This window comes from Pipistrellus hanaki, assembly GCF_964339955.1.
Source record: "Pipistrellus hanaki genome assembly, chromosome: 13".
NCBI classification, from domain to species: domain Eukaryota; kingdom Metazoa; phylum Chordata; class Mammalia; order Chiroptera; family Vespertilionidae; genus Pipistrellus; species Pipistrellus hanaki.
The window spans coordinates 59,019,234-59,041,382 of record NC_140515.1 but is presented as its reverse complement, the minus strand read 5'-3'; the positions used below and the strand labels follow the sequence as shown (position 1 = coordinate 59,041,382).

The 22,149-nt window shown below is 59.7% G+C and overlaps 1 protein-coding gene across 2 annotated transcripts in view; it reads left to right on the top strand.

Moving 5' to 3' along the window:
* Positions 1-134: 134 nt before the first annotated feature.
* DAG1 (dystroglycan 1) overlaps positions 135-22,149 on the top strand; it is a 34,926-nt gene continuing 12,911 nt past the window's right edge. Inside the window, exon 1 of one of the 2 annotated variants that reach the window (XM_084901642.1) lies at positions 135-453. The gene's annotated coding sequence lies outside the window, so the exon portion shown is untranslated. Of the gene's footprint in view, positions 454-479; positions 591-22,149 lie in introns of those variants that run through there. The other variant, XM_084901643.1, reaches the window with a different exon arrangement.

The following is a 22,149-nucleotide window of genomic DNA, read 5'->3' as shown; positions in this document are numbered from 1 at the left end:
GACGCGGCTGGCATGGGGGCGGGGCTTCCAGGCCAGGGCGTGGTCTCGGCTGGGGGCGTGGCGGGCCAATGAGCGGCGCGGCGCCTGCGGGGGGCGGGGCCTGCGCGCGGGTGCGGCGCGCTGCGGGGCGGCGGACGCAGGCAGAAGCGGGCGTCGCGCGGCGGCCGGTCGGCGCTTCCCGGAGCGGCCGCGGGATTGGCTGCGGGGCTCGCGTGTCAGGCGGTTGCTAGGCTGCGGCCGCGCGCCCCGCCCTCGCGCTCGGCGCCCTCTCGCCGCCCGGGACGTGCTCGCGCGGAGGCTGCGGTGCGGCGCTCGCGCTCCTCGGGCTCGGCGGCGGCGGAGGCGGCGGCTGAGGCGAAGGCGGCGGCTTGGCGCCGAGTCCCCTCGGGAGCGGCGGAGCGGCGTGCGGCCCGGAGGAGCGAGCACCTGCCGCGGCCCGCCCGCCGGCGCTCGGTGAGTGCGCCGCCCGTCCCCCGCCGCGGAGCCTGGCCGCCCGGGCCGACCCCCGGCGCCGGCCGAGCCTCCCAGGAACACCTGCTGCTGCCGGCGGCCCGGCCCGGGGCGGGGACGCCGCGGCGGACGTCCTTGCGGTGAGGCGGCGGCGCGGCCCGGGCAGGAACGCCCCCCGCGCTCGGTCCCCGGGCGGGGATCGCGGGCATTCGGGGCTGGGCGGGCCGCGCGCCGCGGCGACGGGCAAGGCCTCGGCCCGGCCCGCGCGCTCGGGAACGCGAGGCCTGCGCGGCGGCCGCGCTCCGGGGCCGCTCCCCGGCTCCCGCCGCCCCGGCTCCCACCGCGGGTTCGCGCGGCCCGGGCGGCGGAAGCCGGAGGCCGGGCCCTGGAGCGCCTCGGCGGGAGGCGGGCGGGGAAGGGCGCCGCGCCGCCGGCCCTGAGCTGCCCGGAGCCTCGGGGTCACCTCCCCCCACCCCCCCACCCCCGCCCGGAGCCGCACTCCAACTTGTGTGGAAACCGGCCGCCTTCACCTTTCACTCGGTGGGAAATGTCCCCGGAGCAAAGGCTCCCTGGGCCGCAGATTTCAAGTTAATTTCCTGCCTCCTCAGCTGCTGGCTTAACATGCGCGTGTTAGTCCCTGTGGCTTGGGAACAGGTCCGGTTTGCAGGTTTTCACAGGGACCCTGAAGCTCTGCTTCTGGGGGGAGCAGAGCCTGGGGCCCCCGAGTTGATAGCCTAGAGTTCCAACTTGGGGACCCCCCCCCCCCCCCCAGCGTTTCCCGAAATAAGCAAGTCCAAGTGGCCCTGGCTTGGCACGGAGACTGGGACGGAGGCCGGTGTGGACAGGACGAAGCGCAGATAAAGAGCTGGATGTGTCCTGGGGTCTGGTGTAGACGGGACTTTGTGACTTTATCGGGGTGTCCTGTGCTGAGTGCTCAGTGACATGACCCTTTTGGAATGACTCTATTTAAAACAAAAAAAAATTCCACCGCCCTGGCCGGTGTGGCTCAGTGCATCCTCCCATGCGCAGAAGGGTCCCCGTTCCATTCCCAGTTGGGGGCGCGTGCCCAGGTTGAGGGTTTGATCCCCGGTCCGGGTGTGTATGGAGAGGCAGCCAATGGATGTTTCTCATATCAATGTTTCTCTCCCTCCCTCTCTCTAAAACCTAAAAACATTAAAAAGAAATTCAGCCTCGGAGGCATCAACACCGACAGGTGAGATAGGAAAAAGTTGAACAGGACTTTGTTTTGTTTGGGACAGGAGCCCATGGCTTGGTGCGGGAACAAGGCCGAGGAGCCGTTTCTCGGAGAAATCAGATTCGAGGAGGGAGTGGGGTGCCTGGTGTGGCTCTTCACGCCTGTGGGGTATTTCGGACTGCGATAGGGCGTCTTGTATGGACAGCAGGCGGGAAAGCGGTGCTTCTGTGGAAGGAGGCAGCGGGCAAGTCCTCACGGTTCCGAACGGTTAACTTGGCGGAGACACGGCCAAGTATTTGGCTTTGCTACCTGCCAGCTTCTGTGGTGGGTCCGGCGCCCACGAACAGGCTGGCTGTGCCCCGAGGGAAGTCAGTTTGGAGGGTGAGGGGGGTCAGGGAGCCTGGGATTGAAGGTGTCTGCCCACTCAGTGCTTCCTGGCGCCTGGGCATGGGGGAATTCCTGAGCGGAGGCCTGGGGCCAGCGAGGTCGGTTGGGCACAGGGCACAGGGAGCCGCTCGCACACCAGCGCCAAAAATAGCACCTGGGAGCCCTCCAGCCGGACAGTTGGGAGCCAGCCTTTCTGTGCTGAGGAGTTCACGCCTCACGTTCGGGGTGCGGGAGCCCAGGGGGCTTTTCCCAGGGACACGGCGGGGTCCCCACAGTATTTAGAAAGATCTTGCTGGTGGCCGGTAGGGTAGGTAGTGAGCGGGGCGGGGAGAGGGTCAGGACCTGGTGTGAGGCGGTCAGCCATGGAGGAGAGGGGCGGGGAGGGGCCATCTGGGAGGAGCCAAGAAGGTTGAGCAGAGGGGACGCCAAGCCGCCAGGGGAGGGGCCCGTGCTCAGGAATGTGTGGGTCAGAAGCCTAAGCGTGACCAAGAATGTTAACCACTTCCTCTGCAGGTTTGCTGGTGTCTGCTCAGCACTGCAGGTGGTGGGGTTCGGGGGACCCCGGGCCACTCTGCCTGGGCTTGTTTAGGGCGGGAGAGGCGGTTGATTAAAACTTTCTGTCACTTGAACCTGGGGGTACACTTCCTGTCGGCCAGGGCTGGTGTATTACCTGTGAGAGGAGGTGTGCAGGTGCCTTTTCACCTGAGAGAGGAGAGCGTGTTCAATTCTTTACACACACACAGCCGCCCCCCATTATTCCCGCCCTCCATTATTCCCGCCGGCTAGGTCAGGAATGCCGTGGTCCTGCATCAGCCCCAGTGGTCGGCAGACTCATTAGTCACCAGAGCCAAATACCAACAGGGCAACGATTGAAACTTCTTTGGAGAGCTGAAAACCAGCTTCTGCGCATGGGCCACGAAGTTTCAATCGCACTGTCTGTGTGCGCCCGCACGTGGTATTTTGTGGAAGAGCCACACTCAAGGGGCCAAAGAGCATGCTTCCGGGCATCTCTCTGTGAGCTGAGGAAACCGAGGCACAGATGAAGGGAAGTCCCCAAGGTCATATGACGGTCATCGCGTGCAGAGGGGGGTTACACTCACTTGAGCATTGGCTCTGCCCACCGGAGCAGCAAGCTGCTGCCGACGGCCGGGATGGGTGCTTCTCAGCGAAGACCACGCCCAGGTTTCGGTGGTGGCAGAGTGCCACGGTGATGTAGGAGAGGTGATCAGGAACTCCCCCCTCCCCCCACGGGCTCCAGCACGTGCTATGAGGGGCCATTCTTAGAAGCGAGGGCGTGTCAGAGCCGCTCTGGGCCTGTGCCACTCGCTGTGGGCACCGGGCTGGAGTGAGCCAGGCGCTGGGGTCCGAGGCTGGGAGGCAGACTGAGGGGAGCAGTGCTTCTGAGCCAGGGCGCCAGGCAGGGTTAGGGCTGGGTGGTGAGGGAGAGGTGGAGGGAAGAGGGGAGCGGAGGCCGGGTGTGTGCTCTGTGGCTGGTTGGAGCTGGGATACACGTGGAGGAGTTGGTAGTTATGTAGGAAGAGAACTTTTTTGTTTTTAATTTATTGATTTTGGAGAGAAAGAGGAGGAAGGGAGAGAGAGAGAAAAACACCCATTGTTGTTTCATTTATATGAAACAAACATCAATATTCTTGTATGTGGCCTGGCAGGGTCAAACCCACACAGCCTGGGTGTATGGGGCCGCCACCGCGCGGACCAGTGGAGCTGCCAGGCCGGGGCTGGGGCGAAGGCTGCTTCCTCCTCGTGCAGGAGCGCTGTCGGTGCCTTTGCCCGCGGCGCCATGCTGCCTCTGAGCCCGCGTTCTCTGCTTTCCGCGTGCGGGCAGCCAGGCCTGGGGCAGGGGTGGCGGTTTGAACATGCTGGGACGAGTGGTCACTGCCCAGTGTGCCTCGGTGTTTTTAGAGCACGTTTGTTAAAGCGGGGACAGCGAGGCAGGAGGAGCCCAGGAGCCCCTCGGCGGCGGCGGCGGCGGCGGGCAGTATTGGTTTCTAGAAAGTTAGGGGAGAAGTGGGCCCCGTGGGGCTGCTGGGGGCAGGTCAGGGGGAGCCCGAGGCCCTGAGGGTTTGGGGAATGCTTGCCCACCAGGGAAGGAAGAGGGGAAGGGAAGGCTCCTGAGGCAGGGAGCGCCCCTGGGGTGCCGATTTGAAGCAGTTTTCCTGTAACGGCCTGGCCTCTGACCGCCCCTCTCGATCATTACTGATACTGCGCAGACAGCAATTGCTATAAATAGGGTCTGAGAGTAGTTTACAAAATTACACCCGCCCGAGGGCTTAATTTAGCCTAATGAATAGGGCTTCTCTTTCCTCTTCTCAGGTCGGAGAGCTAAGCATTTTCTAGGCTTTTGGGCCGGGCGGAGAGGTGGGGGGAGGCGGTGGTCACTGTCCTCAGCGGAGGTGTCTGGTGGTGACGCTTGTCCCGGGTTCTCTGCTGGAGGGCAGTCCATCGGAGGAACCCTCAGCATATGCTGACTTGATCTGTCCCTCTGTCTCAGGAGCAGGATTCTCAGACCCATCAGCTAAATAGGAAAAAGCCACTTCAGTGAGGGAGCTGTTCTTACCCTGCCCGGCGCGGTGCATTTGACATGCTGCTCTCACGGATGCCTTCTCAGCTGATTGTCTCTGAGAATGCCGCTGCCTAGCTTTTAGACGTTGTAATTCGTTTAAAATTTTGAAATTGTTCCTAATTTTTGGCCCTGGATTGACTGTAGAAAACATTCATTTCCTTTGTCACCCTGGGACAGAGCCGGTGACTAACTGGCGGTGTGGGCAGGGGACTGAGTGGCATTCCTCGGGAGCCGGGCATTGTGGTGCGAGTCCGTCTGGGTTGTGGGCATTCAGCAAGAGGGTCCTTCTCCTCCCTCAGGGCCTCCTGCAGGAAGGCAGGCTGGGAAGCAGCCTCGCCGGGGAGGGAGCCAGGCGCTTGAGAAGGTTTCTGCCCAGATCCGCGGTGGCGTGACCACATACTGGGCAGAGGAGTCCCGTGGAACCCGAACGCTGTAGTGGGGGGAGGTTTTTCAAATAACACAGACTTAAAAGAGACAGGCAGGGTAGTAGGAAGAAAAGGGAAAATCCCTTGTCCACCTAATTTTTACAGAAAGGAAGAGAGAGGGATAGAGAGTTAGAAACATTGATGAGAAACACCGATCAGCTGCCTCCTGCACACCCCCTTCTGGGGATGTGCCCGCAACCAAGGTACATGCCCTTGACTGGAATCGAACCTGGGACCCTTCAGTCCGCAGGCCGACGCTCTATCCACAGCCAAACCAGTCAGGGCAGTTTTATTCTTTAAACATGGTACGAACGCAAAAAGTTCAGAAGGCTTATGCAAGGGAAAGACATATTGATTCTGCCCGACCCTCGGTCCTCGGTCCTCAGTCCTCCGCCTTCGCCCTAGGAGCACCGTTATTCCCTGACCCCGGTGTCCGCCGGAGAGGGCCCTGGGGTGCACCAATACCACGTTCAGGGTAGAGTACAGGTTTAACTTACGTTCTGCTTTCCCTGCGGGCGTCACAGCATGCACATTGCCCTGTAAATACCCGCTTTGTGTGGTTAGCCTGCCCCCAGTCCTTAGACGGGTAAGTGTCTCTAACGTGGCTGTGATAGTAATGCTGCAGTCCACATCTCTGTGCATGAAGTTTCCGGAATCTTGTTATCACCACTACGTTAAATACAAAGCTTTTGAGAAGGTGAGACGTGACTGGCCTTTGCAGGAGCACCCTCTGATGTAAACAACACAGGTTGTTCTCATGTCCCTCCTGAGCCCCGTGTACGTGTTCCCAGTCCCTTCCTGTGACTCGATGGCTGTGCCGTTTGTGTAGCCGCACAGGCCAGACTCTGTTCCCATCATTGGGGGTGTGTGGCCCTGAGGCGGTCTCAGCCCTCGGTGCCCGTTGAGGGGTGGGAATTCGAGGAGGAGGAGGAGGAGGAGGAGGAGGAGAAGGACGAGGATGTGTCCTGTTCAGAGGACAGTGTCCAGCGTGGCCTCTGTTTTGACGTTGGCTCATCATTCCTGTGGTGCTGAGTTTCTGTGGGTGGAGCACGGGGATCTGCCCACCAGGAGCACTCTGGCGGAGTCCTCTCTGAGCTGGTGGAATTGGGAGGCATTTGCTTGTGCAAGGGTCGGACGTGTCTGCTCCACCGCCCTGCTCTGCGAGCATCGCCCTCAGGCTTTCTGGGGGAGATGGGGTGGCAGAGGGAGCCAGCTCTGTCCTCGCTAACATAAACGCCTCTTAGCTCACTCGTTCTTTAGCCTGTTTTGTTTTTTTAAGAAAAATGATATGGTCAGAAATGGAATTCCAAATCGTGTTTCCTCTTTGCTCAGCTTTCAAGCAGAACCCGGGACGCCATGCATTTCCGAGCCTGGTTTGCTCCAGGAGGAGCCGGGCTCCGCACCCGTTTGTGCCGTGCGGACTCCTGCTCAGCTGCTCGCTGTCCTGGCGTGGCTCTGCCTGACTCAGGGAGCCTCGCCTGCTGCACCTTCAACACCGGAGCCCGGCCTCAGGCGTGGCCCGGAGCGGCCCTGGGAGGAAGCGCAGAGAGCACCACGTGCCGCATTCTCCTTTCTTTCCTTAGGTTCTTATGGAGAGGGGAGGGGAGGGAGGATCGGCTGCCTCCTGCACACACTTTGCTGGGGATCTAACCGGCGACCTTGGGTGCCGGGATGACAGCCCGCTGAGCCCCCGGCCAGGGCAGTGAGCGCCCTGGATTGAGCGGTGAGCGGTGTTGCCAAGACTGAGTGGCCTGATGGAGCCGTTTGGTCGGAGGAGGTTAGAAAAGCAGCTCTTTATCAAAGGTCCAAAAATAGAATTCATTGAAGTCGCACACAGATGACGGGAGGGTCCTGACTTGCTCTCCTGGGCTAGGCTGCCGGCTGTTGCTTCTCTCACCTGGAGGTCACGGGGGGCCAGGAGGTCAGCGGCACAGACCGAAGCCGCTGCGCGGCCGCTCCGAAGGTGTGCTTTCCCGTTCACAGGAGCGGAACGGGGACCCGCGGCAGGAAAAGCCGTCCTGCTTGCAGTGCTGCCTGAGCGGGGCCTGTGCCGCCTGGCCCTCAGAGCCCGGCTGCTCTCCTGGCCGGCAGTGCCGACCGGAGGGGACGCCCGCGCAGGCCGCTGACCCGCCTGGGCGAGTGGCTGGCGCTCGGGGCCCCCGGCTGTGTTTTGGGGGGGCTCCTTTTGATCCCGCAGCTGGGGAGGAACATGGCTGCTGGTGCTGCCGCTGACGCAGCCTCCGTGCCCTTTCCCTCCGGGGGAGGGTGAGGAGGGTGAGGAATGTCCTGGCCGCCCTCCCTCCTGCCATGAGTCCCGGAGAATGGGGCCCATTGTGGCACAGCCGCCTCCGCGCCAGGCTGCGGGCTCTCCGCCGTGCTTACGGGTGCGGGGCGGCAGGGCCGCAGCCACTCCCGCTGCCGCTGAGGGTGCTGAGGGTGCTGCTGCTCCCTGGGCCGGGTGGCATGTCTGGGTGCGTTCTGGGGACCCCGGGGCAGGCCTGAGCTCGCTCTCAGCGGATCGGTGGCTGGATCTGGGGGGCAGGCCTGACGGGCACTCCCTCCCAGCTTTCCTGAGTTCTGAGTCCCCTGGAAGCGGAGGCCTGCAGTGTGTGTGAATGTGAAAGTGGACTTAAACCCTTGTTTTTAAAATTTATTTTGGCCTTCAACTAATCTCAGTAAAGATGAGAAAAAATCATTTGGCCTTAGCCAACTGTAGGACTCAGAAGTGTGAAATGCTAGCATATTATCCAGGCAGGGGAGCCCCTGAGGACCCGCAGCCGCAGAGCTGGGGCCTGAGCAAGGAGCCTGTCCCAGGTACTGAGCCCAGGAGCCCTCTCGCCCTTCAGTGCAGCCCTGCTTTCTGCCCCCTGCCCCCTGCCCCCTGTCCTCTGCCCTCTGCCCCCTGCCCTTTGCCCTCTGCCCCCTGCTCTTTGCCCTCTGTCCTCTGCCCCCTGCCCTCTGCTCTCTGCCCTCTGCTCTCTGCTCTCTGCCCTCTGCCCTCTGCCCTCTGCTCCCTGCCCTCTGCCCAGGGACACAGGACAGAGAGTCCTCCCAGGAGCCACTCAGCCCGTGCCTCACCCCTCCGTCCTGCTACCTGTTGTCACTACGCCTCTTTCCCCTCCCGGTGTGAGTATGAGGTGTAATAAGGGCGGGCAATTCCTTCAGCTGAGGGCGGTTCAGGGTGTTTGTGTTGTGCTCTGTGATGACATACGGGATGCATTACTTTATGTGTATCGAGTACTTTATTAAAGACAAGCAGACTGACATGAGCTCACTGGCACATCCCTGCCCGCTCCCCTGGGGCGTGTTGGTGCCGAGGGGTTGGGGGAGGGGAAGGAGGGGAGCTTCGGGGCGGGTGGGGCAGGGCGGTGGTGAAGGAGGAGGGGGAGGTCTGTGCGGGTGGGACAGGACGGTGGAGGAGGAGGGGGAGGTCTGTGCGGGGTGGGGAAGGGCGGGTGGAGGAGGAGGGGGAGGTCTGCGGGGTGGGGCAGGGCGGGTGGGGCAGGACGGTGGAGGAGGAGGGGGAGGTCTGCGGGGTGGGGAAGGGCGGGTGGGGCAGGACGGTGGAGGAGGAGGGGGAGGTCTGCGGGGTGGGGAAGGGCGGGTGGAGGAGGAGGGGGAGGTCTGTGCGGGTGGGGAAGGGCGGGTGGAGGAGGAGGGGGAGGTCTGTGCGGGTGGGGAAGGGCGGGTGGAGGAGGAGGGGGAGGTCTGTGCGGGTGGGGAAGGGCGGGTGGAGGAGGAGGGGGAGGTCTGTGCGGGTGGGGAAGGGCGGGTGGAGGAGGAGGGGGAGGTCTGCGGGGTGGGGCAGGGGGAGGTCTGCTGATGGCACCACTGCCCGGCACTGAGGAGGCCTGGGTGTGCCGGGCTGGATTTCTCAGTCTGCCCGGTGCAGTGGTGGGGGACCGGCCGACAAGGTGGCCATGGGAGGTGACTGGCTGGACGTGCTGTTTTTTAACGTTTATTTCGGTTTGAGCTATTAACAGCGCGTGCCTCATGCGGCCACGCGGCTTCCTGACGGGTAACTTACAATAACTCTGACCTGTCAGCCAACACGCATCACTCTGAGCCCTGAGCAGCTGTGGCCGTTCCGTTCCGGGCCCGGCGAGGAGCTGATGAGGGCTGCACGCTGTGGGCGCACTAAGCGGTTTTGTTGTTAACAGAGGGAACTTATATGGACCGGCTGCCCCTGCTCTGAAGTCAGCGCCCTCCCGGGGCCTGACCTGCTCCGGGGCCACCTCGGCGTGGGCTCCGGGAGGCGGCGAGGACCCAGCAGCACCCGGTTCTGAGCAGGAGTCATTGTGAAAAGACACATTGGGAACCACTTCAAGTTTCTCTCACGTCATGTTCCCCCTCCTCCCAATCAGTAAAACGTCCTCTGGTGAGGATGGAAGGGAAGAGTTTGGGTTCCAGCCTCCGGTGATGAAGACTCTGAGTTTCCGTTCTCTGCTGAGGGGCCGCCCCGGGAGAACTGCCGCACTGACATTGGGGTGTCCATTTCCCGGGGTGCGCCTGGGAAGGGGAGGCGGGAGGAGAGCGCTGAGTGGGGGGTTGGCGGTTTGCTCGGTGATCCCTGGGCGTTGATCCCTGGGCGGCTGGAGGGGAGGAAGGGCGCTGTGGGGCGGAGGGCGGGGACTGGAGGCTCCGGAGGCCACCTGGTGGGCTGTTCTGTCGGAGGACTGGGAAAGCTGAGGACCTCCCCCCGGGACGGGTGGAGTGGCGGCCTCAGCTGTGTCCTAGGAGGCTGTTTTAGAATTTCCTCTCGTTTGGAAGTGTTTCCGAGGAGTTTCCTGCTGCTCCCTTCAGGGCACAGCCCGCAGGAAGGACGTGGAGGCGGCCTAGGGGAGGCTAGACTTGCCCTGTGCGCACCATCAGGCTGTGGTCATGGCCCCGGCTCTGGGTGCGGATTACAGAGCGGGAGGTGCCCGCTGCCGGTGCTGTGCCTGCCGCCGGGCGGTGGCTGGGGGTGGGCATGAGGCCAGTGCGCAGGCCCATCTCACAGACCCAGGGTCTGCTGGGCAGCCTGAGCCGGGGCCGGTGGGGAGACAGAGGCTGAGGATGGGGGCCGGCCTCTGCCCTCCTGAGCCCATCGCCCTCAAGGGGTTGCCCTGAGAAGAGCCGTCCCGCGGGGTCTGGGACCTCCCTGCCCTGCCCGGTTCGGGCCTCAGGAGCCAGGCTGCCCTGCTGGGCGGCGTCCACATGGATGTCCCTCCTCGCCCACCGCGCTCCGGGAGCAGTGAACGCAGGTGCCCGGCCCGGGAACGCTCCGGGCTCCTCCGGTGTGAGGAGCTCAGTGGCTCCCGTGCCCTCCCGGGGCGGCCGATGGGCGGTGACTGACGAGCCGCCACGCAGCTGGGAGCACGGGGAGGGCCTCCCGGGAGGCTCCGGGAGGGAGGACGGCCTATTTTAATCCCAGGCCCAGGCTCTGACATTTTCTCCCTCTGTAACCCCTGCGTCCTCCACACAAAGTCCTTCTTGTTTATTTGTGTTTGTGCTGTTTCTAGGGGAAATGCTTTTAAACACCCTCATTCCCCCATAAACCTGAGGGCTTGGGGTCCTGGGGGCTGCGTGTTCGAATCATGCAGGGCGAGAGGTCAGTGGGGGTGGGCTTCCTGGCTGTCAGGGTTCACAGCTCTGCTCCTCCTCCTCCCCACCTCCTCTGCCCCCCTGGCCTCTTATCTCTGCTCCTCCTCCTCCTACTCCACAGCTGTGCTCCTCCTCCTCCTACTTCACAGCTGTGCTCCCCTTCTTCCCCTGCCTCTCATCTCTGCTGCTCCTCCCCCTACCTCTCAGCTCTGCTTCTGCTCCTCTTCCTCCCCCTGCCTCACAGCTGTATTCCTCCTCCTCCCCTACCTCACAGCTATGCTCCCCTTCTCCCCCTGCCTCTCATCTCTGCTCCTCCTCCCCCTACCTCAGAGCTCTGCTCCTGCTCCTCCCCCCCCCCCCATACCTCTCAGCTCTGCTCCTGCTCCTCTTCCTCCCCCTGCCTCACAGCTGTGCTCCCCTCCTCCAGCACCCAGGACCAGCCGTGCGTGCGGCCTGTGGGAGGCCTGGCCCCTTCCGCGGACCTGTAATTGGTGTCCGATTGAACACTTGGTAGTTTGTCTGTGAAAGCAGAAGATAGCTGAGATCTCCCAGTGCATGGAAAGTATTTTGAAAATCAGATTTACAAACTTTCAGTTCGTCGCCTTAGAACGAGCTTAGAATCCTCTCCAGAACCCGCAGACCCAGAGCTGCCGCCGAAGTTCGCAGCTGCACGGACCCTGTGGTGTGAGAAGCGGAAACTGGTGTGAAGCCTGCCATGTGACTTCCTGCTGCTTAGCCCTCCTGCAAGCAGAGAGTTTGAGTGGCTGGCTGAGGCATCTGTAGATTGTGAATTCATAGAGAAAGCTTGGAAAAAAAACAAACAAAACAAAATAGCCCGGCTGCGTGGCTTAATGGCTGAGCGGCGGCCTAAGAACCAAGAGGTCACGGTTCGATTCCTGGTCAGGGCACAGGCCTGGGTTGTGGGCTTGATCCCCAGTGGGGGGTGTGCAGGAGGCAGCTGATCAATGATTTTCTTTCATCATTCATGTTTCTCTCTCTCCCTCTTCCTTCTTCTCTGAAATAAAAGCCCCCACATATATGTATGTAAAATCAACAAAAAACTTCTAGCTCTCCAGGAAGATACTGCATTTTTAATGCTTTTGTCCCACAGAAGCCTGTTCCCTCCGGTCACCGCTGGCTCTCTGTAACGGCCTCAGGCTGACCGGCCTGCGGCTCCTTCTCGGGGTGAGAAGCCTCCAGGAGCCCGGCTGCCCTGCTCCCTCCAGTTGTGAGGCCGGCTGGTGGGGGGACACCCACCTGGGTGGTAGGAGTCAGCTGACCCGGAAGGGATCTACGGAGAGTGAGTCAGGACTGCTGCTTTTCAACCAGGGCAGAAATGCTCGTGCCCAGGCCAGCCTGCTGCCCCGATGGCCAGCGTGGTGGGTTCCGGTCGCTGTGGTGCTGCCCTGGTGGTCTTGTCTCTGCGTCTCCCGCTCCCCCACACAGAAGTCTTACTGAGGGGTCACTAGGCGGAGGGACACGTCCCGGGCCAGCGGCCGCATCCCGGGCTACCAGCCGCGCCCCGCGGGCGGCTCGGTCTGCGCAGGCAGCACTCACTCGTCCCTGCCGGACTCCGGCCTTCGGGTTCTTTTCCTCTCACTGACCCAGACGTTCCGAGGGGCGGCAGTGGCCTCCCCAGGCTCTGCGAGGGGCCGGCGGTGACCCAGGCTCCTCAGTGCCCTCTGGCTCCGCGGGAGAAAATGCACAGTGGACGCTCCTGACTCCTGATTAGGTCCAAAGCCACAGAACTTTTAAGGTTTGTTGGCCAACTTCCTTCAATGAGAAAACATACACTTCTGTGTACAAACGGGGTCCGGGAAGCAGTCACCGCCGGCAGACTGGAAGGCGGGCGGTGTCAGCAGCCGGCGGAGGCCGGGCAGGAAGGGAGAGCACCTGTGGGGCCTGGCGCTCTGCTTGTGGAGGGAGGCTCCGCCCGCCCGGAGAGGACCTGGCAGCTGCTCCCGCCCAGGGCTGGGCCTGCATTGAACGAAGAGGAAAGGCTTTGCGCGTGTCCTTTCCTCCTCCCCTCCGGCTTTTACATTAATCCCTGGACTAAACGCAGGAACTCCCTTCCGAGCGATCACCACTGAATGGAGCCCGCTTCCCCCTGTGCTCAGGGCGCGCTCCCCGCCGCAGGACGGGAGGCACGGGCACAGGCAGGGCGGAGGCCACGGGCGCCTCCTAGGGCTGCAGTAAGTCACTGGTGGGCGGCGGACGGCGGACAACGGGGGACCCTGGGGCGTGAGGAGGAGAGCACGTGGCTTTCTCTGTCGTCCTTGGTGCACGATTCTGTGAACCTGTGTGTGAGGAGCAGCTGGCGTCCTGCTGGGAGGCCAGGATGCGGGACTGATGGGACCTGGGATCTGGCCCGGAGCTTAGCCTTTGCCAGTTCCCTGGGACAGGCCTGAGGCGGGCACGGGGGCGGGCATGTCCGCCGGCTCCCCGTTGGCCTTGCCCACTGCTCTGTCCCTGGTCGGGTGGCCCTGGCTGCAGGGCAGGTCAGAAGTCAGCAAGGCCCTCCCTGGCTGTTCTGCTCCAGCCTTTGGATTTTTAAAAAAAATTTGTTGGAAAGAAAGAGAAAACATCAGTTTCTTGTTCCACTTATTTATGTATTCATCGGTTGATCCTTGTATGTGGCCTGACCGGGATCAAACCTACAACCTTGGCGTGTCTGAGCTGCCGGCCAGGGCTGCTCCGGCCGCTGGCAGCTCACCCGGAAGACCTGCCGGGAAGTGTGTGTGTTTGGACTTTGTAGCTGTGGCTGAGCTGAGGCAAGTAGAAGGGCCAATTAGAGGAGGCCCGTGTGGGAGGGAAGGAATTCTGCGCACGAAGAAGGCCGAGCAGAGGGAGCGAGTGCTAGTTGTGTCTTGTCCTTCAGACAGGCTTGCTGAGCCGCACATTTCTAGGATGGTTGAAATGCTCTTGGTGGCTGAATCCTAAGAATGTGGCTCCAAACAAGAATGTGGCCAAAATCCGGTCACCACTGTAAACACTGACGTTGAAGTTTTTGCCTAAAAAACACTTGGTGCTTTTCCGTGAAGATGCAGGACCCCCAGTCCCCGGGGCTGACCCCGGTTGGCTCCTGAGGCCTGCACGTGAGGCTGCGGCACCCGCACCGAGGAGGGAGCTGGGGGCCGGGGCCACCCCGCCATCCTCTCCCCAGTTTCGGGGTCTGATGAGCAATGAGGTCAGGAGGTCAGGAGGCCAGCAGCCAGCACACTTTCCCAAACTTCATTCGTTGAAGTCAGCTACCATTTGGTTTTGAGCTACAGCACCCACTTTGAATCTTTTGTCGTAGAATGAAAACTGTCAGAAGCTTAGCTTTTAACTGCCACGTGTGAAGTCAGGTGAGCATGCTTTTGTGCTTGGATTTAGTGGGAACCTTCCTTTCCCTGCACTTCGCTCTGCGCAGGGCACCTGGCGGGGGAGCAGCAGAGCAGGTGCTGCCTGAGATGTTGCACCCCCTCCCCCTCCCTCTCCTCTCTCCCCCTCCCCCTTCTCTCTCCCTCTCCCCCTCCCTCTCCTCTCTCCCCCTCCCCCTTCTCTCTCCCTCTCCCCCTCCCCTCCCCTGCCCTCCACCAGGACAGACACTGACCCCCCCCTCCCCGCCCTCACAGTGAGGCCACTCTTCCTTGTACTGAGATGGGAGGTGGCTGGGTAGCCAGGAAGTTTGGGGAGTCGGTCGGAAGGCAACTAGCAGGTTCCTGTGCGCACCTGCAGGAGAAGGAGCGCCTGTTATAACACAGGACTACTGAGTTCACGTCTCGTGTGTTTAGGATTGAGTCGTGCGTGGAGAGTGCTCGCAGAGGAAGCGTCACACCAGCCGGTGGTTGGTTGGCGGTGTGCTCCGCGTATTCATCGCGGGGCCCTGAGGATTGTAATTTGCTTCTTTTTTTTTTTTTTTTTAAATATATATTTTATTGATTTTTTACAGAGAGGACGGGAGAGGGATAGAGAGTTAGAAACGTCGATGAGAGGGAATCATCGACCAGCTGCCTCCTGCACACCCCCCACTGGCGATGTGCCCACAACCAATGTACATGCTCTTGACCGGAATCGAACCTGGGACCTTTCAGTCTGCAGACGGACGCTCTATCCACTGAGCCAAACCGGTTTCGGCTGTAATTTGCTTTAATTGGTTCTCGGAGGCCACATGGTACGCGCGCAGAGGTGTAATTCATTTCACTTGGGTCTGCTGAGCCTGCCGCCCACCTCTGGCACACACTCCTTCCTCCGCCCCGCCCCGCCCCGCCGGCAGCCAGCGGGACAGGGAGGTCTGGGCTGGGCCTGGGCCTGGGCCTCAGTCTGCACTTTTCTGTCCTCAGTCCCTGCCGGCCGTGGATGGTGAGAAGACTGGGCTAAGTCTCGGAGGTGTTTTCCTGATCGGTGTGACTCTGAGTCCTGTCTTCCTTTCTCTCCTGAGTAATGTCTTTAAAAAAGCATTTATTGCCGAAACCGGTTTGGCTCAGTGGTAGAGCATCGGTCTGCGGACTGAAAGGTCCCAGGTTCGATTCCGGTCAGGGGCATGTACCTTGGTTGCGGGCATATCCCCAGTAGGGGGTGTGCAAGAGGCAGCTGATCGATGACTCTTTCTCATCGATGTTTCTAACTCTATCCCCCTCTCTTCTTCTCTGTAAAAAATCAATAAAATATATTTTTAAAAAATAATAAAAAAATAAAAAGCATTTATTTATAGTTGTGATATAATATATGTAATATAAAATTTACTATCTTAACTGTAAAAATTAAAACTAGTGGTAAAAAGCACGTAACGTGAACTTTACCATCTGAACTGTTCTGATTGGGAGTTCAGGGAGTCGTGTGTGACAGTCTGTGGAGCCGGTGGCGTGTGGAGTGTCACTACACAGATGTGTGTTTTTTTAAGTTTCTTTATGAGGTGACTGAAGTGTTTTATTTTTTAAAATATTTTTATTGATTTCAGAGAGGAAGGGAGAGGGAGAGCGAGTGTTAGAAACATCAGTGATGGATCATGGATCGGCTGCCTCCTGCACGCTCCCTACTGGGGATCGAGGCCAAAAGCCTGGGCATGTGCCCTTGACTGGAATTGAACCCGGGACTCTCAGTCCACTGGCTGACGCTCTATCCACTGAGCCACACCGGCTGGGGCCACACAGGATGTTAAAGATCTATGCGGGCCCCGTTGCTGGGGAGGGCCATCGGCGGGGAGGGCCGCTCAGCCTGCTTTGGACCTTGTCTTGCCCCCCCCTCCAGGGCGCGTTGCCCCTGAGTGCCTTGCCCATCCGCAGAGACCACAGCCCCCGGCCTGCTCTCGGGGCCTGTGACAGTGCGGATTTGCCTGGGTCCGAGCGAGGGAAGGGTTGCGAGCCGTGTTCGAACGATGGACGCTGTCAGCTCCTTCCCCAGGACGTGTCCTCCCCGCGCACTTGGACTCTGGGACCTCGCTGTGTCTGTGACCCTGGTCCGTGGTGGGTGGCGGCTCCCGATGGCGTTGGCGGGGCTGCCCCAAACCTCTGCTGATGACCCCGGCGTCCGGAGGAAGCTGCCTCCTGTCAGGAGTCTCCTGAGCTGAGAAGGAGATCTACTCCAGGGGTGACACCTGGAGTCTTTGCCGGTGACTGAGGTTCAACCCTGCGCTGACGCCGAGGCGCGAGGGCTGCTGTGCTTCAGTGAACGAGACCTGTGCTGCCCGGGTGCTGACACCCTGTGGCCCAGGCTGAGCTGGGCGCTGCTGACCTTCCAGAAAGTCTGTATTCAAGTTGGACTGACTTTAACGCTAACGCCCGAGTGCGGGCACAGCCTTGTGCCAGGTGCAACCTAACTGGTGGTTTCAGTGAAGATTTCGCTTTTGACTTTCTCCAAACCATTTAAAACAGATGTGAAATTTTATTGTCTTTGATTGGCTTTTAGAAAGAAATCCCATTTACCTTAAATGTTTGAATCACCCTGACGGGGGGTAGCAGCCTGACAGTTAGTGCTGCCGTAGGTAACAGCGGCCGGAGAGGGCAGCTGCCGCTGCCTCGGTGGGCGTGGCTCGCAGTGGGTGAGCCTCAGGCTTGGTTCTTGGAGAGGGGGAGCCAGCGGCACTGCTCTCCCGGCTCCCGGGAAGGGCTGCCCCGTGGTTTCCGCGGGAGGACAGGGTTCACTCTGAATTGAGTTGGTGCCACGTGCATGTGTTCCTGGAACTCGCCGAGTGGAAAGCAGTAATTGAGGGCCTGCCCCTGGGCGGCGCCCTGCACTCTGGGAGGCAGCCTGGCCACGGCGGAGCTGATCAGCCGGGCTGGGGTTCAAGATCGGTGTAGTCCCCGGGCCCAGGCCGCCGGAGAGGGGCTGCCAGGCTGCGCCTCCCGTGGGCCGTGCTGCCGTCACACAGTGAGGCGGAGGGTGTGACAGGACGCCGTCCTGCTCGGGTGCCTGGGCCGCGCGGTCACTGTCAGCTTCGCTTCTCCAGTGTGTCCTGCGACCGGCGAGGGAGCTTCCAGCACCCGCTTCCAGGACAGTCTCTGCTCTAGACGGGTTCCTCCTGCCCATCCCCCGGAGCAGCTGGGAGAGGAGGCATGCGCACTGGGTGCAGGGCCTGCGGCTCCCCCCTCGCTGTGGCTCCTCTGGGGAGGACACCTCCCTGCAGGGAGCTGCAGGCCTGGGCACCCAGGCCAATGCTCTCTCATGGCCGGAGGTCCCTCCGGAGCCATTTCCCCCTCCACCCAGGCCGGGCTCTGTGGAGGTGCTGCGGGGCGGTGCTCGGCGCTGGGCGCACGCCTGGCCCAGGACGGATCGGTGGGGCACTTGGGGCAGGTGTGCAGGTTTTTGCAGAGGGAAGAGGGGAGGGGCAGCCCGGTGTCCGCTCTAGGACAGCAGTGACCACGGGTGTGTCTGCGCTTTGCAGGCTCTGACACTTTCAAGTTTCCCCTGGCCCTGGGGTGGACTGTCCGGGACAAGGGGTGCATGCTTCCTGGCAGCTGTGCCCCTTTTCACTCCGTGTGCCATGCTGCTGAGCGTGCGCACAGAGAGCCGGCCTACACCCAGGCTCGGGGAGGCCTCTCCTCACAGCGGTGGGTTTCTCTGGAGTCGGGCACTGCCCTGGGTCCTGGCACAGACATGGGTGCTCGGAGAGAGCCTGGCAGTCCTCCCGGTGGGCTGTGAGAGCACGGAGGCCTTCGGGCGCCCTGGGAGGCCTGCACAGCGCTCAGGCCAGGGGGGTGTCGGGAGACGGGCTGACTGGTCCCCCAGCTGCTTCTCCGCCAGGCCCTGCCCGCGGGCTCCGGGACCGGGTTGGTGCTCCCTCTCTGGGTCCCTGACAAGCGAGGAGGGGGGCTCTGCAGAGCCGCCTCTGAGTGCCCACGTCTGAGCAGTCCGCCCTCCAGAGGGCGTCCTCGGGGAGGTGGTGCCGCCTGCCAGCTCGGGCCCGACGTGATCCCTGCTGGGGGAGCGCGCAGCGGAGACACAGGCTGCTCTTTGCCAAGTTCATAAAGATCTTTTCTCCCAGCATGGAAACCAGCGCAGCTGGAGCTGTGCCTGGGACATGGCCGCTGCTAAATGCGGAGCTCTGAGTCATGTGTCCGCCGATAGCAGACGGGGCTGGTGTGTCAGTGACAGGGCGTGGCTCACCCGGGCTGCCTCCACAGGGGAGGGGAGTGTTAGAACGGAAATCAGTGAGAAAGTAAAAGGCCGGCGGGGTCTGAACGGAAGCAAACTGAAGGGTAAAGACATAGGAGAAGCTAAAGAGCAGTCCTGTGTCCTCCCCAATCACCCTGAGGGTGTGCCTGGTGACACGCTGAGTCCACGGCCGCCTTCCAGCCCGGCCTGTGGTGCTGGTTGAGCTGAGCCACTGACTAGTGAGTTACCGTCTGAGGAAGGAAACTACGCAACAAGAAAGGAAACTGTAAAGTTACAATTTGAGATAGCTTAAAACAGAAGACCTGAGCGTTTTAAAACTATACAATGAAATAAGCTGGGAAAGGGATAAAGAGCAGGTAAGCCAGGAGATAGAAAAGGAAATGCAGAAAAGAAAACAGCCACCATGCGCATGGACAAAGCTCTCCCCGCTGTGATTGGTTCTGTTTACTCTGTGGTGTCCCTTATTGGACGGATACTGAAGATTCAGGGAAAAAGTGTTTGAGGTAATTGTGGGTTCCCATGCAGGTGTCAAACTCCATACGGAGGTCTGAGGCCCTTTCCCCAGTTTGCCCCATGGCCACATCTTAAACCTGACCGGTCATAGCCAGGGCACTGACGGGCAGTCCCCACACAGGACATGGCATCAGTTACAGCCTCACCGGCCTCCCTGACCCCTGGAGCTACCGCTTTATCCTCTGGTTCTACAATTTTGTCACTTCAAGAACATTACAAAGTTAAATCAGCCCTGGTTGGTATGGCACAATGGTAGAGCCATACCCGGGGCTGCGGGTTCAGTTACTGGCCGAGGGCACATACCCCGATTGCAGGTTTGATCCCGCCCTGGCCAGGTGTGTGTAGGAGGCAACCACAGGACATGCTTCTCTAACATCAGTGTTTCTCTCTAAAATCAATAAAACATTTAAGAAATTGATCCTAGAGATGGGGGAGGGAAGCATACACCTGTCTGTTGCCGCCCACATGCACCTAAGCGGGTGCCTGACTGGAACCACCTGCGTAGGACAGGCTGCAGCCGGCCACACCTGCAGGGCCTTTCCTCTTCCAGCTTCCTGGGCGGGGGGGGGGCGGGCGGGGGCGGGCGGGGGGGGGGGCAGAGGGAGAGGTCACGGGTTTGACACTTCCTTTCTTGCCCGTGGACTCGGTGCTATCAGTTCGCCTCTGCTAGTGAGCGCGGCTTCAGTTGTGTTCTGAAACAAACCTGCTTTATCTGTCTGTATCCAGGGCAATGCCCTTGAGCTTGCTCTCTGACCCGGGACTATTTACAAGCATGTTGTATAGTGTTCAGATGTTTTCCTTCAGTCGGTGATTTCTGACTTGACTCCTGTGGTTGGAGAACACATTCAGTATTAATTCGGGTTTTGAGTTTGGAGAGGTTGGTTCGTGGCTCTAGCTGTGGTCTGCCTGGTCCGTGCTCCCCCAGCACTTGGAAAGAACGAGGGGCCTGCAGGCAGGTGGGAGCGGTATGGAGCTGGGGGAGGCTGACTGGCGGTACTGTGAGTTCTCTGTGTCCTTGCCGATTCTCTTTCTCGTTCTGTCCGTTGTTGAGAGGGTGGCATTGAAGTTTCCAGTTAGGATGGGGGTTTCAAATCCTTTTCTCTGTCTATCCGATTTTACTCTACAGGGTTCACACTCTGCTGGTCGGTGGGTGTCCATCTGTGGTTCTTCACGGCGATTATCATCTTGTCATCGCGCTGCCCTCCTCTCTCTGGTGATTCTCTTCGCTCTGAGGGGCTGGGAGGAGGGCGAGCACTGCTGCTGGCAGTGGGGATGGGTCCCAGCGTGGCCTTCTCCGACGTTGCCTCGGGCGTTCGGGGCCTGGTCACAGCTCACGGGGGTGCAAGCCTAGGCCCCGTGGCCTTTGCTGGTGTGGTGGGAGTGGAGCCCCGGCCGGAATGGAGCTGCTGTTGTCCAAGTGCGGTGTCTGGCGAGGCTGCCCCTCCTGCTTTTAGCGAGAGAGCAGCTGTGGCTGGGACCTTTCTGGTCCCATCCGTTGGCATTTCTGTGTTGCCAGCTTCTTCAGCTCTGGTTCTGGGACGTATGAGTCAAGAGGGAGGCCCAGGGAACCACCATCTCTGCCTGAGGCCTGGGTCCTCGCTGCCTGCCCTCTTGTTTGGTTTGCAGGTAATGGGTAGGAGTTTTCGGTGGGGAAACCTGGAAAAATATATCTACTCCATTTTCCTGGAAGTAGAAGTTCAGTGTCTTTTTCTCCCATGCTGTGTGTTTTTGAGGTCTTTTTAAATGAAATCCTTTCTTATCTTGACATTCGGCTATATTTAAAAAAATATATATATATATATATATTTATTGACTTCCGAGAGGAAGGGAGAGGGAGAGAGAAACATCAATGGTGAGAGAATATTTGATCGGCTGCCTCTGTATGTCCTCTACTGGGGATTGAGCCTGCCACCTGGACATGTGCCCTGACTGGGAATTGAACTATGGCCTTCTGGTTCATAGTTGACGTTCAACTGCTGAGCCACACTGGCTGGGCCTCTATTTTTTTTTAATTCTGCTTTTTACATTTGTGTGTGTCATCCACCTGGGATTTATCACGTTTGTGACGGAAAAGTGAGGGGGAGCCCAGTTGTGTTGGCTTTTTGCATAGATGGCCACTTGTCCCAGCGCCTTCAGCAGCTGCTCTGGGCCTCTCTCCGGTGCACAGCCAACTGGTACTCCCGTGAGACACTTAATACTTAGCCTTAGGGTAAGTCTTCGGTGTGACAGGACACCCAACCTCCAAAATGGTTTTACCTTCTTGGGGTTTGGCTCTGTTTCATGAATTTTAGTTCAAAAAACAGATAACAAAATCAATAGCAAAAATAATCCTATTGGAATTGGTTGGATTTGCATTAAATTTAGCATAAACTGCCTATTTCAATGGCAGTTTATTTACTTTTGCATTACCCAGGCCAAAAAACGTATCACGTGGTCCCTTGTCAGCGTGGCTCAGGCAGAGCTTGGTCCTTCGTAGAAGGGGAGCTGTGTTCCCCTGTGTGCAGCAGTGGGTCCGCCGGGCCTCTGTGGCTGCTGGTCTGAGAAGCCGGCCTGGGAGGGGGACCGGGGCAGGTTCTGGTCATGTTGCCGTGTGGGGGCAGGAGAGCCAGGTGAGGGCTGTTCACTGGCACCGAGTCTGCAGATACACGCTGAGTGAGTGAGTCCTGTGATTAGTGCGTGGGGTGTGGGGAGTGAGCATTGGTGGCGGGTCTCTGCAAATACTTGGCTTTTTTAGTCTTTTCAAAAATATTTTTAAAGACTTAGTAATTGTTATATTTACTACATTGCATAATCCCTATACACACACACATTTTTCCCCGTGGGCCATTGCGAGTGAGTTATGGAGATTTTTGACACTGTATTCCTGAGTACTTTGAAATCGAGGACCATCTCTTATAGGGACACAACACCATCAGCTCATCCAGGAAAATTGGCAGCACATCTTCTCTCCAACCCACAGGCAAAGCCCCCAGCTCCCCCTTTGTGAGCAGACTGGTGTGTGCTTTGTTTTTGAAGTAAATCCAGGATCTAGTCAAGGTGCATGCACTGCACCTGGTTGTGGTCTCTAAATCTAGAACAGTCCCCTGGTGTGTAGCGGTGTGAGCATTTGGACAAGCCAAGCCAGTTGTCTTGTGGAAGGTCCCACATTCTGCATTTGTCTGCTCGTGTCTTCATGACTCCTGTATTAGGAGTTAGGTCTAGAGCAGCACTGCCCAACAGAAATGTAACCTGAGCCACATAGGTCCAAGACATGAAATAAGAAGTGGATTTAAGTCTAATATATTTAATGTAATACGTTTCTTTACCATCTATGTATATAAAGAGCCAGGGTCCGTAACATCCAAAATGACCAAACGGACGACCGCACACCAGAAGTCATTCCTGCAGTCAGTGCTGGGTTGCTGTGGTGACGCAGCACT